Here is a 13414-nt window from a genome sequence, read left to right as displayed (position 1 = left end):
CTGATGACATTACCTTGTGAAATTCCTTCTCCTGGCTCAGAAGCTCCCTGACTGAGCATCTTGTGACCCCCACCCCTGCCCGCCAGAGAACAACCCCCTTTGACTGTAATTTTCCACTACCCACCCAAATCCTATAAAAACAGCCCCACCCCTACCTCCCTTTGCTGACTCTCTTTTCAGACTCAGCCCACCTGCGCCCAGGTGATTAAAAAGCTTTATTGCTCACACAAAGCTATTTGGTGGTCTCTTCACATGGATGCTCATGAAAAAAATTATCTTTTATTTTTTTTCCATACGTTTGTAGATGTGATTTTTTCTACTTTTTATTGACTCCAAATGCTCTATTTTTCTTATCGTCAAAAGCAGCCAGCCAGGCCTGGTGGCTCATACCCATAATCCTAGCACTTTGGGAGGCCAAGGTGAGTGGATCACCTGAAGTCAGGAGTTCAAGACCAGACTGGCCAACATGGTGAAACCTCATCTCTACTAAAAATATTAAAAAATTGTCACATGAGTAGACTGCAAAAATGTTCTCCCATTCTGTAGGTTGCCTGTTCACTCCAATGGAAATTTCTTTTGCTATGCAGAAGCCCTTTAGTTTAATTAGATCCCATTTGTCAGTTTTGGCTTTTGTGCTAATATCCAGAACCTACAAAGACCTCAAACAAATTTACAAGAAAAACAATCCCATCAAAAAGTGGGCAAAGGATATGAACAGACACTTCTCAAAAGAAGACATTTATGCAGCCAACAGACACGTGAAAAAATGCTCACAATCACTAGTCATCAGAGAAATGCAAATCAAAACCACAATGAGATACCATCTCACACCAGTTAGAATGGCAGTCATTAAAAAGTCAGGAAGCAACAGGTGCTGGAGAGAATGTGAAGAAATAGGAACACTTTTACACTGTTGATGGGACTGTAAACTAGTTCAACCATTGTGGAAGACAGTGTGGCAATTCCTCAAGGATCTAGAACTAGAAATACCATTTGACCCAGCCATCCCATTACTGGGTATATACCCAAAGTATTATAAATCATGCTGCTATAAAGACACATGCACACGTATGTTTATTGCGGCACTATTCAAATAGCAAAGACTTGGAACCAACCCAAATGTCCATCAATGACAGACTGGATTAAGGAAATGTGGCACATATATACCATGGAATACTATGCAGCCATAAAAAAGGATGAATTCATGTTCTTTGTAGGGACATGGAGGCAGCTGAGAACCATCATTCTCAGCAAACTATCCCAAGAACGGAAAACCAAACACTGCATGTTCTCACTCATAGGTGGGAATTGAACTATAAGAACACTTGGACACAGGAAGGGGAATATCACACACCGGAGCCTGTTGTGGGGTGGGGAAAGGGGGGAGGGATAGCATTAGGAGATATACCTAATGTAAATGATAAGTTGATGGGTGCAGCACACCAACCTCGCACGTGTATACATATGTAACAAACCTGCACGTTATACACATGTACCCTAGAACATAAAGTATAATTAAAAATAAATAAATGAAAAAAGAAATAAAAATAAAAAATTAGCTGAGCATGGTGGCACACGACTGTAATCTCAGCTACTTGAGGCTGAGGCAGGAGAATCACTTGAACCCAGGAGGTGGAGGTTGCAGTGAGCCGAGATCGTGACATTGCACTCCAGTCTGAGCAAAAAGAGCAAAACTATGTCTCAAAAAATAAAAGAAAGAAAAAGAAAAAAATCAAGTAGCTTTGGACCCTGAAGCAAGTAAAATATTGATTAGCCATTGCCAAAGTTTCAGTGTTACTAACATTGTATTTGCACTTAAAGCCCTATTGTGCTCCAGGGAGCACTGTATTTTATACCATTTGATAGAATCTATAATATATTTGTTTGCTTCTGCAAAATATAATAGGGAAAGTTGACTAGAAACAAAACCTAATGTTATTTTTTTTCAGTATACGTTAGCTGTTGTTTACTTTACTCATCATTAGTTCTTATGTGCCAAATCTGCCTGCGTTTATGCTACAAGAAGAGATATAAATCCTTTTGCAACAGGGATGACACTGAAAATTAGGGTAATGGCAACAAAAGCTAACATTTATTGAGTGCTTGTTATGTGTCAGACACAATTCCAGGTGTTTTTTCCTGTTCTTATCCATTTAAAAGTACATACCAACAACTTCATGAGGTACAGACTGTAAAGCAAAAATAAAATTGTTAGTCCCCCATGGGCTGAATGGTCCCGCCCTCTTGGCCAAAGGAATTGCAAAGAGACCTGAAAACTAGTTCAGGCCATGCCAGGAAGGCAGAGGCAGACATGCCTCATTATACCCTTCTCCCTGTGGAATTCAGGCACCACTGACCAGCATTCACATTAAAACAGAGATCTCAAGACTGACAAAGCAGGCTCCTTGTAGCAATAAGACACCAAATCCCAACCTGACTCTGGTATAGCATCACATGACACGTCGCAGACCCTGAAGCAAATCCAAGCATTTTACCTCAAAATATATTTATTTGACAATTTTGGAATGGCCTGCAAAGCCATCTCTTGTGGGTGAAATTGGCAGTCTGTAAAAAGCGCAAGTAAACGTGCAAGTGTAAAAAGAATGAGGGTCCTTTACTAGGTCTTTTCCAGAGAGCCGAAGCCTTTTAAGGTCCAATAAGAGACATTTACCTTCTATTCTCTCTGAAGCCTGTTACCTGGAGGCTTCATCTACATGACAAGAGCCTGGGCTTCCCCCACCCCCACCCCCTTATCTTAACTCAAGCATTTCTTTATGCTGACCTTAACTCTCTAAGCAGGGCTTAACTCTTTCACCCAATTGCCCATCAGAAAATCTTTCAATCTACCTGGAGCCTGGAAGCTCCCTGCTTCGAAGCGTCCTGCCTGTCCAGGCTGAACCAATGTGTATCTTATGTGTATTGATCTATGTCTTTGCCCGTAATGCCTGTCCGTTAACATGTGTAAAACCAATCTATAACCCAAATACCCGGGGCACATATTCTTCGGACATCCTGAAGCTGTGTCCCAGGCCATGTTTCTCTAATCCGACTCAGAATGAACCTCTTCAAATATTTTACAGAGTTTGGCTTTTTTCATGAACAGGGCTATTTTTATTCCAGTTTATAAATAAGGAATTCGAAGTAGGAATTATGTATCAGATATTGCCTTACAAAAATGTCACTACCATGTGAATCTTCATCTTTCTAGACCAACCTGGGCAACATGGTGAAACCCCATCTCTATTAAAAAATATACAAATCAGCTGTGTGGTGGTGCACACCTGTGGTTCCAGCTACTTGGGACGCTAAGGTGGGAGAATGATCTGAGCCTGGGAGGTCCCAAGCCTGGGGAGGTCGAGGCTGCAGTGAGCCGAGATTGTGCCACTGCACTCCACCTTGTGTCATAGCCAGACCCTGTCTCAAAAATAAAGAGATAGATATATAATAGTGTCAGGCCTCTGAACCAAAGCTGAGCCATCATATCCCCTTTGACCTGCACGTGCACATCCAGATGGCTGGTTCCTACCTTAACTGATCACATTCCACCACAAAAGAAGTGAAAATGGCCTGTTCGTGACTTAACTGATGACATTACCTTGTGAAATTCCTTTACCTGGCTCATCCTGGCTCAAAAGCTCCCCCACTGAGCACCTTGTGACGCCCCCCCGCACCCCTGCCCGCCAGAGAACAACCACCTTTGACTGTAATTTTCCACTACCCACCCAAATCCTATGAAATGGCCCCACCCCATCTCCCTTCCTGACTCTTTTCGGACTCAGCCCACCTGCATCCAGGTGATTAAAAAACTTTGTTGCTCACACAAAGCCTGTTTGGTGGGCTCTTCACAGGGACGTGCATGACAGACAGACAGACAGATAGTTAAACAGAATAAAACCCAATGCATTATCACAAATAAACACAGCACCACACAAGTCAGGAAACCCAACGTGCTAGCACTCCACTCTAGAACCTCTTCGAGGGCTCACTCCCAATCTCTTCTCTCCTGACTTTTATGAAAATTACTGACTTACTTTTCCTTGTAATATTACACTGTCACATTTGTTCCTCAACACTGGAGTTTCATTTTTTTCTGTTTATTTTTCTTTTATAAAGGCAGAATTCTAGGTGTTCATTTTTGTGAGAATCACTCATTTTGTTGCATGAGTGATATTTTATTTGTTGTGATTGCTGTACCACACTGAATGAATGTACCACAATATATTTATCTGTAACCACTGTTGAGGTAATTTTTCCAGTTTATGGCTTGAATAAAAAATACTTTCTTAAGCACTCTTATACATGTATCTTCAGGCATATGTGAACATATTTCTGTTGGGAAATATATTTGAAAACAGTACTTCCGAGTCTTAGAACATGAATTTATTCACATTTAGTAAATTATGCAAATTTCAGGAGTGCTTGTAAATGTTTCACGTTGCATATTTTCTGGATGTAAAGCCATTGTCAGCTATACATTTTGTGAATTTTTTTTTTTTTTTAAGGTGGAGTTTCACTCTTGCCCAGGCTGGAGTGCAATGGCGTGATCTCAGCTCACTGCAAATTCTGCCTCCCAGATTCAAGCGATCCTTCTGCCTCAGCCTCTTGAGTAGCTGGGATTACAGGCCCCTGTCACCACACCTGGCTAATTTTTTGTATTTTTAGTAGAGACGGGGTTTCATCATGTTGGTCAGCCTGGTCTCAAACTCCTGACCCCAGGTGATCCTCCTGCCTCAGCCTCCCAAAGTGCTGGGATTACAGTCATGAGCCACCGCACCCGGCCTATGAATACATTTTACCTGCTGTGGTATACCTTTTTAGTCTATCCATTTTTCCTTTGATAAATAAAGGTTCTTAATTATAGCTTTGTTTTTCAGCATTTTCACTTACAGTTAATGCTTTTAAGTCCTATGCAGGGTGACTTTTTTTTTTTTATCAACAATGAAAATATTTTAGAATCTAAAAGATATATTTATCCTATCTTTCTTATTTACATCTATAGTACTTCCTGTATTTATATGATGTGAAGTAAGAAGCTATGTTTTAGGGATTTACGTATATGTGTGTGTGTGTGTGTGTGTGTACACATTTATATACATATATATACACACAATACATAAATAATGCAAATACATATATTTTTTACTAGGAATATACAGTTAACCAAGTTCTGCTTATTGAAAAGGCCATACTTTTTCCATTGACTGCAGTGACAGTTTTTTTTTTTTTTTTTTTTTTTTTGAGATGGAGTCTCGCTCTGTCGCCCAGGCTGGAGTGCAGTGACCAGATCTCAGCTCACTGCAAGCTCTGCCCCCCGGGTTTACGCCATTCTCCTGCCTCAGCCTCCCGAGTAGCTGGGACTACAGGCGCCCGCCACCTCGCCCGGCTAGTTTTTTGTATTTTTTAGTAGAGACGGGGTTTCACCGTAGTAGCCAGGATGGTCTGGATCTCCTGACCTCGTGATCCGCCCGTCTCGGCCTCCCAAAGTGCTGGGATTACAGGCTTGAGCCACCGCGCCCGGCCGACAGTTTTGTTTTAAATCTACGGTTTTTATGAATGGGTATAATTCTGGGTTTTCCATTCTATTTTATTGTAGTATTTCTCTATCATTGTAGAAAGACTGTATTATCTTTTCTTTTTTTTGTCTTAAACCAAGGGAGGGATGCTTCCCCCATTTTATTTATTTTATTTTCTTTTTCTTTACTGGTATCTTTTATAACTGAACTTATTCACACTCTTTGGAAGCCATTCCTTCAGCTACATATATTCACTTCCTTGAAGAAAGGAAAATATTTTTCATTATTTTTCAGAAAATGACAAAAAGAGCCCTTTATTCCTCTGTTCATGATGACTCAAAAATATGGAACGCTTCACAAATTTGCGTGTCATCCTTGCGTCGGGAGCATGCTAATCTTGTCTATATCAAAACACCATGTTATCTTAATTGCTATAACTTTATAAAAATCTTGATATCCAGTAAAACAAATTCTTCCACAATTTACTCCTTCTTTAAAATTTGTCTATTTCTGACCTTTGCACCCTCGTGGAAATTTTAGAGTTTTCTTATCAAATTGTACAGGGTAATCTACTGAGATTTGCATTAGAGTTGTAAATAATCTATTTGGAGATGGTAATATTTTTATATTTTCATTGCTTTAGTTTTCATATGAAGGCATTACTGGTCTCATATAACAAGATGAGTAGTATTCTGTATTTTAATTTCTAAAAGAGTTTTCTACATTTGGAATTACTTAATATTTTGTAAACTATGTTGAATTGCAGTCTGGGAGAATTTCTTCATTGGAATATTTTTAAATAAAGCTTAAATTGCACTGTGATTTTTAGGCCTTTCAGATTTTCTATTTCTTAGTCAGCTTTGCTGATGTTCCATTTTTCTGGGTATTTGAACATTTCATTTAAATTCAAAATAATTAGCATAGAGACAATCAAGATTATCTTCCTATTTTACTCTTTATTCTGTCTACCTTAATCTTTGTAATAAGTTTTGAAATAAGAACTTAAAAGTTCTCCAAAATTATTATTTTTCAAGTTTTTTTGGCTTTTCGGGGTACCTCAATTTTCCATATGAATTTTAGGATCATTTTGTTACTTAATGCAAAAACAAAGGTAGGTTTTGATAGTAATTGTATTGAATCTGTAGAACAACTTGAAGCATAGTGTCATTTAAACAATATAGAGATTCCAATCAATGAGCATAGACTAGATTTCATTCAATTAGGTCTTTAATTTATTTCAGTGATGCTTCGTAGCCTTCACTGTACACATATTCACTTCTTTTGTTAAATTTATTTTAAAACGTTTCATTTTTGGTGCTATTTTAAATAAAGTTACAATTGATTTTTTATACTGATCTTGTAGGCTGCAATCCTGCTGGTTGTATTTATTAACTTTAAAGGTTGTTTTTTGTGGATTCATTATGATATTTTATAAATTAGATTGTCCCTTCAAATAGACATTGATTTACTTCTTTACTTTCAATCTGGATACTTTACTTGACTACTTGCCCTTACTAGAAATCAAGTACAATTTGAGTATAAGTTGTAAGACAGGGCATTTCTGTTTTACCATTGACGCGCGAGGGGAAGCTTTCAGTCTCGCATGACTAAGAATAACATTAGATATGGGTATTTTGAGATACCCTTTGTCAGTTTGGGGGGCTCCATTCTATTCTTAGTTGTTGAGTATTTTCATCATAAATGGGTGTTGGATTTTAACAGATACTCTTTTATTTATCTGTCAAGATGATCATGTAATTTTGGGCTTTTGTTTTCTTGATAAAATACTTTAATTGATTTTCTAACAGGAAACCAACCTTGCAGTTTTGGGGAAAATCTCACCTGGTCATTTTCTTAGACTGTTTTCTGATGCTATAACAGAATACCATAGACTGGATAAATTATAGAGAATAGAGATTTATTTGGCTTGTGGAGGCTCTGAATTCCAACAGCATGGCACCAGCATCTGCCCAGACATCTGGTGAGGGCCTTCTTGTTGCCTAGTTACGTGGTGGAAGGTGGAAAGGCAGAAGCAAGACATGAGACAGAAAAAACAACGGGGGGCTGCTTTTGTTACAAATCCACTCTCACAATCACTAACCCATGCCTGTGATAATGGCATTAAGTCATTCATGAGGACTTGGCTCTCATGACCTAATCACCTCTTAAAGACCACAAATCTCAGCACTGCTGCATTGGAGATTCAGTTTTCAACACATAAACTTTTAAGGAAACCCAAAAGTTGAAACCATAGCTGTCATGCTGTATAGTCTTTTAAATATGCTGCTAAATTCTATTTACCAGTGTTTTATTGACATTATTTTTGTCTCTCTTCATAAGGCTCCTTTCCCTTAAATTTACTTTTATTATTTTCCATAAAAATAATATGTATTTTATCTTTTGTACCCCATCAATGCAGTCTTATAATTATTACTTTATCTAATTGTTTTCAAATCAGAGATAATGTCATTAACAAAAAATACATTTATATTGTCTTTTTTACTTAACTATGCAATTCCTTTCATCCGTGCCCTTTGTTTCTTCATGTAGATTTGAGTTACTGTCTAGCATCATTTATTTCTGCCTGAAGAGCTACCTTCACTATTACTTGCAAGACTAATAAAATGACTAATTTTTTAATTTTGTTTTGTTTATGCTGTTGCTTTTATCTTGCAATCTGTTTTCTCCTTCATTTGTGGAAACAGTTGTGCCACACAGATAATTATCGGTTAATGGCCGGCTTCTTTCTTTCCTTCTTTCTTTCTCTCTCTCTCTCTCTCTTTCTTTCTTCTTTCTTTCTTTCTTTCTTTTCTTTCTTTCTCTTTCTCTCTTTCTCTTTTTTCTTTCTCTTTCTCTCTGTTTCTTTCTCTCTTTCTCTTTCTCTCTCACTTTCTTTCTCTCTTTCTTTTTCTTTCTTTCTCGCTTTCTTTCTCTCTCTCTTTCTTTTTCTTTCTTTCTCTTTCTCTCTTTCTTTCTCTCTTTCTGTTTCTCTTTCTCTCTTTCTTTCTCACTTTCTTTTCTCTTTCTCTCTTTCTTTCTCTCTTTCTTTCTCTCTTTCTCACTTTCTTTCTCTCTTTCTTTCCCTCCCTCCCTCCCTCCCTTCCTTCCTTCCTTCCTTCCTTCCTTCCTTCCTTCCTTCCTTCCTGTGCTTTCAATACATCATCATACTGACTGCTGGACACCATAGTTTCTGAAGATAAACTGTAATCTCATTGAGGCTTCCTTGTATGCAATGAGTTGCTTCTCTCTTGCTGTTTTCCATACATTTTCTCTGTCTTTGGCTTTTGACAACTTTTTGTGGTGTGCCATGTTGTGTGTTTCTTTACAACTCTACCTCAGCCCTCTCTTCAGGTTTGTACAGAACCTTCAGGTTCAGCAGAAGTGAGTGTGTATGTCCTTCTCTGTCCTGTCCTGAGCATCACACAGCCCTGGGCATGTGCAGAGACCCAAGCTTGTGCTTGGGCTTATGGATGCCCAGGAGCCAATGCAGCTTCTGAAAGCTCCCAGGGACACCTTCTTCCCCAGATTTCACTTTCAAGGTTTTCACTTACCTTGTTTGTGTTTCAAGTGTTCTCCCAATGTCAGGCAGCTATGTCATTGAACAGTGACTTGTTTGTTTGTGTTCTGGACAAACATCCTGTGAGAAAAGGCTGTTCACCCCGGGCAATCTCTGCACCAGGCAAACGGAAGACAAGCCTTACAAATGGGACTTTCTACAGAAAGTTCAGACAGGTCAGATGATGACAGTCGTCTGAGATGGGGACTTTGAAAAAGGCCGAGTCCCATTCTAAGCCTTTGAGTGGCTGCTTTGTTGCTAGTTGTGATCACAGCATTTGATTTTCAAGGCTGTCGTGGAGCTGGGAGAGGGTGATGTGAATAGAACAAGTAAAAATATCACAAAGCTCACTCTTCTACCCAGAGTTAGCTGGTTTTCTTCAATATAAGTGCTTCCAGATGAGAATACGCCTTTGGTTATTTTCTGGAGTTTTAATAAAGTTTATTTTGGTAATTTTGGGGAAATGTTCTCGTTGTTTTTATGGAAGGATGTGTTTTTGGAGGTCCTTGCTCCACTTTTCCTAATGATCTCTAATCTAACTTTAAATCAAACACCAAAGTCTAAATCTCAAATATGGATTTTTTTTTTTTTGCATCTTCCAATCTAGTTTGCTTTTTATACTTTCCAATTCTCCATTGAGATTCTAGATTTTACCTTTTATCTAATTGAATATGTGATTAAAATTAAAGCGGGCACTTTCCAATACTAATCAAAAGTTACTTTACGTCTCTAGCAGAAGGCTGCATAGAGTATCATACCATTTACATAAGATCAAAGGTATAAGAACCAAACAGTATAATGTGTAGGGATATATTCTGTGATAAAGCTAAAGAATAACAAACAGAAAAAAGCACAAAAAGTCCAAGATAGTGCTATCTTCTCCAGTTAAGACAAGAGAGTAGGATTTGAAAAGGAGCACATCGGTAGCTTAGTGATATTACAAATACTTTATTTCTTAATTTGTATGATGAGATAATGAATACATCTTCCATCATTATGCTTCATAACTTACATATAGTTTATATTACCATCCATAATAATTGCATATTATACATTTACAAACCAAATCCTGATGTATCAATAATAAAACTGTAATTCCATTGTTTATCTTTTACCATCTGAACATAAAAACTAATTAGAAAGAAATAACTTACCAAAAGTAGCATGATTTAGAGTATAAAAGGAAGATGAAAAGTGTTGACAACTGTATATTCATTAAAACATAAAGTCCTGGAATATCAGTCTTGATATAAATGATCTGAAAGGTCAAGATGCTAAGAAATGCTCTCATTATAAGCAGAAAGTTTTCAACGTGAACTAATCAAGGCTTCTCAGATGATGACAGGGATTGAAACCTTGACACAAATATGTTTTGACAGTAGTCAGGGGATTCAGATTAAGAGTCTATAATTTAATCAACTAATTCCAGAAGAGGATCCACAACCAGAAATAGTTTCACATGGGGAGGTACAGAGGTACAAAGAAGGTGGGCGGTAAAAATAAGGCAGATGAAAATGACAAGCACTTTTCAAGATATGTGAGCTTGCTTTGGGTAAGAAAAGACGTCTGAAGTTAATAACAACTTAGGATAACACTGCAGAGGTGCAAAGGATTCTCTGTGCTTATGTAGAATGTTTAATCTTATAATTCTGCAGCCCACTGTAGAAGCATTGTAGCAGGAAGACATAAGAGGATTTTATCAGTTTACAGATGTGAAGCACAAAACTCAAAATGCTCACCAAAGAACACCATTAGCTCACTCAGTCATATTTCAAACAGCAAAACTATGATTTCAGCATTCATGCTAACTATTACCGTATTCAGGTTACAACCAATACTTAGCATAAAAATTGAAGGACTCTAGTACAACCTGAGATTTTCAATTCTAATAGAAAAATACAATATAACATTTATTCTACATATATATAATATATATACTTTGCTTATAACTACTTAAACATACTTATCTTTTATAGCATTTTAGCCTTCAGTTTTCCAAGGGAATGATGGTAGGTTCACTTAGCGACTTATGTAAAATAATATTACCATGTATTACACATATATTCAAATGCATTGATATTTATAGGTAGATGTAAGCACACATAATTCATGTCTATCTGTGTTAATTTAAATATGTGCATACCCACAAAATTCCATTCAAAATCTATTGAGCACATACAGCAGAGAGAAAATAATATTACATCTTAATTTAACCTTTGTACATTGAATAAGCAAGTTACTATTTTTATTAAGTAACGACACTTTGGAGTTCAGAAAGTGGAAACAGACTTAATGTGTCTAATAGATCCTTCTTCCAAGTCCTCAGTACCATGGCAAAGGCATTTTAAAATAAATATGCAAACCCACAAAGAGGTGACCATCAGGGGAGCAGAAAGCCATTGAACAACATTGTAATCTGGAAGGAAAACATTTGAGTGGAAATTCATCTAGCAGATCCAAAGAGGCACCACAAGCTCCTGGTGAGGAAAGCTGGAAAACAATCTGATTTAAATGCAGATCCTGAAGCCTGGGCATGTTGACTCACACTTATAATCCAGGGACTTTGGGAGGACAAGGTGGGTGGATCGCTTGAGACCAGGAGTTCAAGACCAGTCTAGGCAACATGACGAGACCCTGTCTCTATAAAAATTGCAAAAAAATACCTGGGCGTGGAGATGCATGCCTTTGCTCCCAGCTACTTAGGAAGCTGAAGTGGGAGCACTGCTTGAGCCTGAGAGGTCAAGGCTGCAATAAGCCATGCACCACTGCACTCCAGCTGGAATGATAGAGTGAGACCCTGTCTCAGAAAACAAAAAAACAAATAAATAAATAAATACATAAATAAATAAATGCAGATCCTCAAAGGGTGCGGGAACCCCCACTGCTATTGGAATTAGGGATGAAAAATAGGACTACATCGACGAGGTAGACTGTGAGGGTTAATTATGTGTCAGCTTGGCTGGGCCACAGGATGTCCAGATGTTTGTTCAAAAGTTCATTATTCTGGTGGTGCCAGGGTGGGTGTTTTTAAATGAAGTTAACATTTAAGTTGGTGGATTGAGTAAAGCACGTTGACCTCCCTGATGCGAGTGGGCCTCATCTAACCAGTTAAATACATAAATATGAATAAAGGGCTGACCCCTCCCCAGTGAAGGGAGAACTCTTTTAACCAATGGCCTTTAAACTGGGACGTCAGCACTTTTCAACCTTTGACTCGAACTGAAATACTGGATCTTATGTCTTGAGTTTGCCAGCCTTTGAACTAGAACAAAACCATCAGTCCTGACCCTTGGGCCTTCAGACTCAGACTGGACCTAAATCATAGGCTCTCCTGGGTCTTCAGGTTGCTGACTGCAGATGACATGGTCTCCTCCATGGTCAGGAAAGCCAATCCCTTACTACATACATATACTCGAGTGCATGCCTGCACACACGCATCCTACTGCTTCTGCTTCTCTGGAGAACCCTGCCTAGGACAAGGACATGAACTCTTCCTGTGAAGCCGTTCAGCCCCCAGATTGTTTCCTCTGTCTCCAGGTATCCAGTGTTTGCCCCTGTTCTGTTTCACTCCAACAAGGTCGGGTTGATTCTGTGAGAGGGAGGCACGGAGGTTCTCAGACAGGGAGAAGTCACCGCGGCTGAGGGCACAGCTGCCATTGTGCAAATGAGAAGCAGACCAACCTCTGCACACCAGATGCTGGACGTTAGTGGTCTTTCCAGAGCTGCTCCCAGGGCACAGTTAGATGAATTTCTACTTTTCAGAAAAAGGTGAGATGACACTTTTGTGAAAAATCTCAACTGCCAAAGAGAAAAAATGAAGGCATGACACTGTGTGCTACACAGCAAACAAATAATCCATCTCATGACCAAGCTCAATGTTCAGAAAACCCATCTCTGTCTCAGAACTTCCAAATAGCAGTTTATTTCATCTTTTTTTAAATTTATAAATAAAGAATTGTGGATGTCCTGATGCCTGAGGAAAGTCTATGACGTGAAATAGAAAGTTTATATAAATCAGAAAACCAGTAAACAGCTTAAAGGAGGAAGACAAAAAGCCAGGAGCCAGGCATGGCAGTGTGTGCCTGTGGTCCCATCTATTCAGGAGGCTGAGGCAGGAGGATCACATGAGCCCGGGAGGTCAAGGCTGTAGTGATCCATGATGGTGCCGCTGCTCTCAAGCCTGGGCAACAAGAGAGAGAGAGAGAAAGTCAAGCAAATTATCATAAGATTCTCAGAAAGACAAGAGAAGTTACTCTACACATGAGGTAAGAATAGTTTGTGACACATAAGAACATGCTTCTGAGAATTACAGGGAACCTCAGTTAAAAACTTGGAAGACATAGTT

General features: G+C 38.6%; 1 pseudogene; it reads right to left on the bottom strand.

Moving 5' to 3' along the window:
• Positions 1–5851: 5851 nt before the first annotated feature.
• LOC117082888 lies at positions 5852–5951 on the bottom strand (annotated as a pseudogene).
• Positions 5952–13414: the final 7463 nt, after the last annotated feature.

The sequence above is a fragment of the Trachypithecus francoisi genome, unplaced genomic scaffold, assembly GCF_009764315.1.
Source record: "Trachypithecus francoisi isolate TF-2019V2 unplaced genomic scaffold, Tfra_2.0 Lachesis_group9, whole genome shotgun sequence".
Taxonomy (NCBI): Eukaryota; Metazoa; Chordata; class Mammalia; order Primates; family Cercopithecidae; genus Trachypithecus; species Trachypithecus francoisi.
The sequence above is the reverse complement of the archived record's forward strand: the minus strand, read 5'-3'. Positions and strand labels throughout refer to the sequence as shown.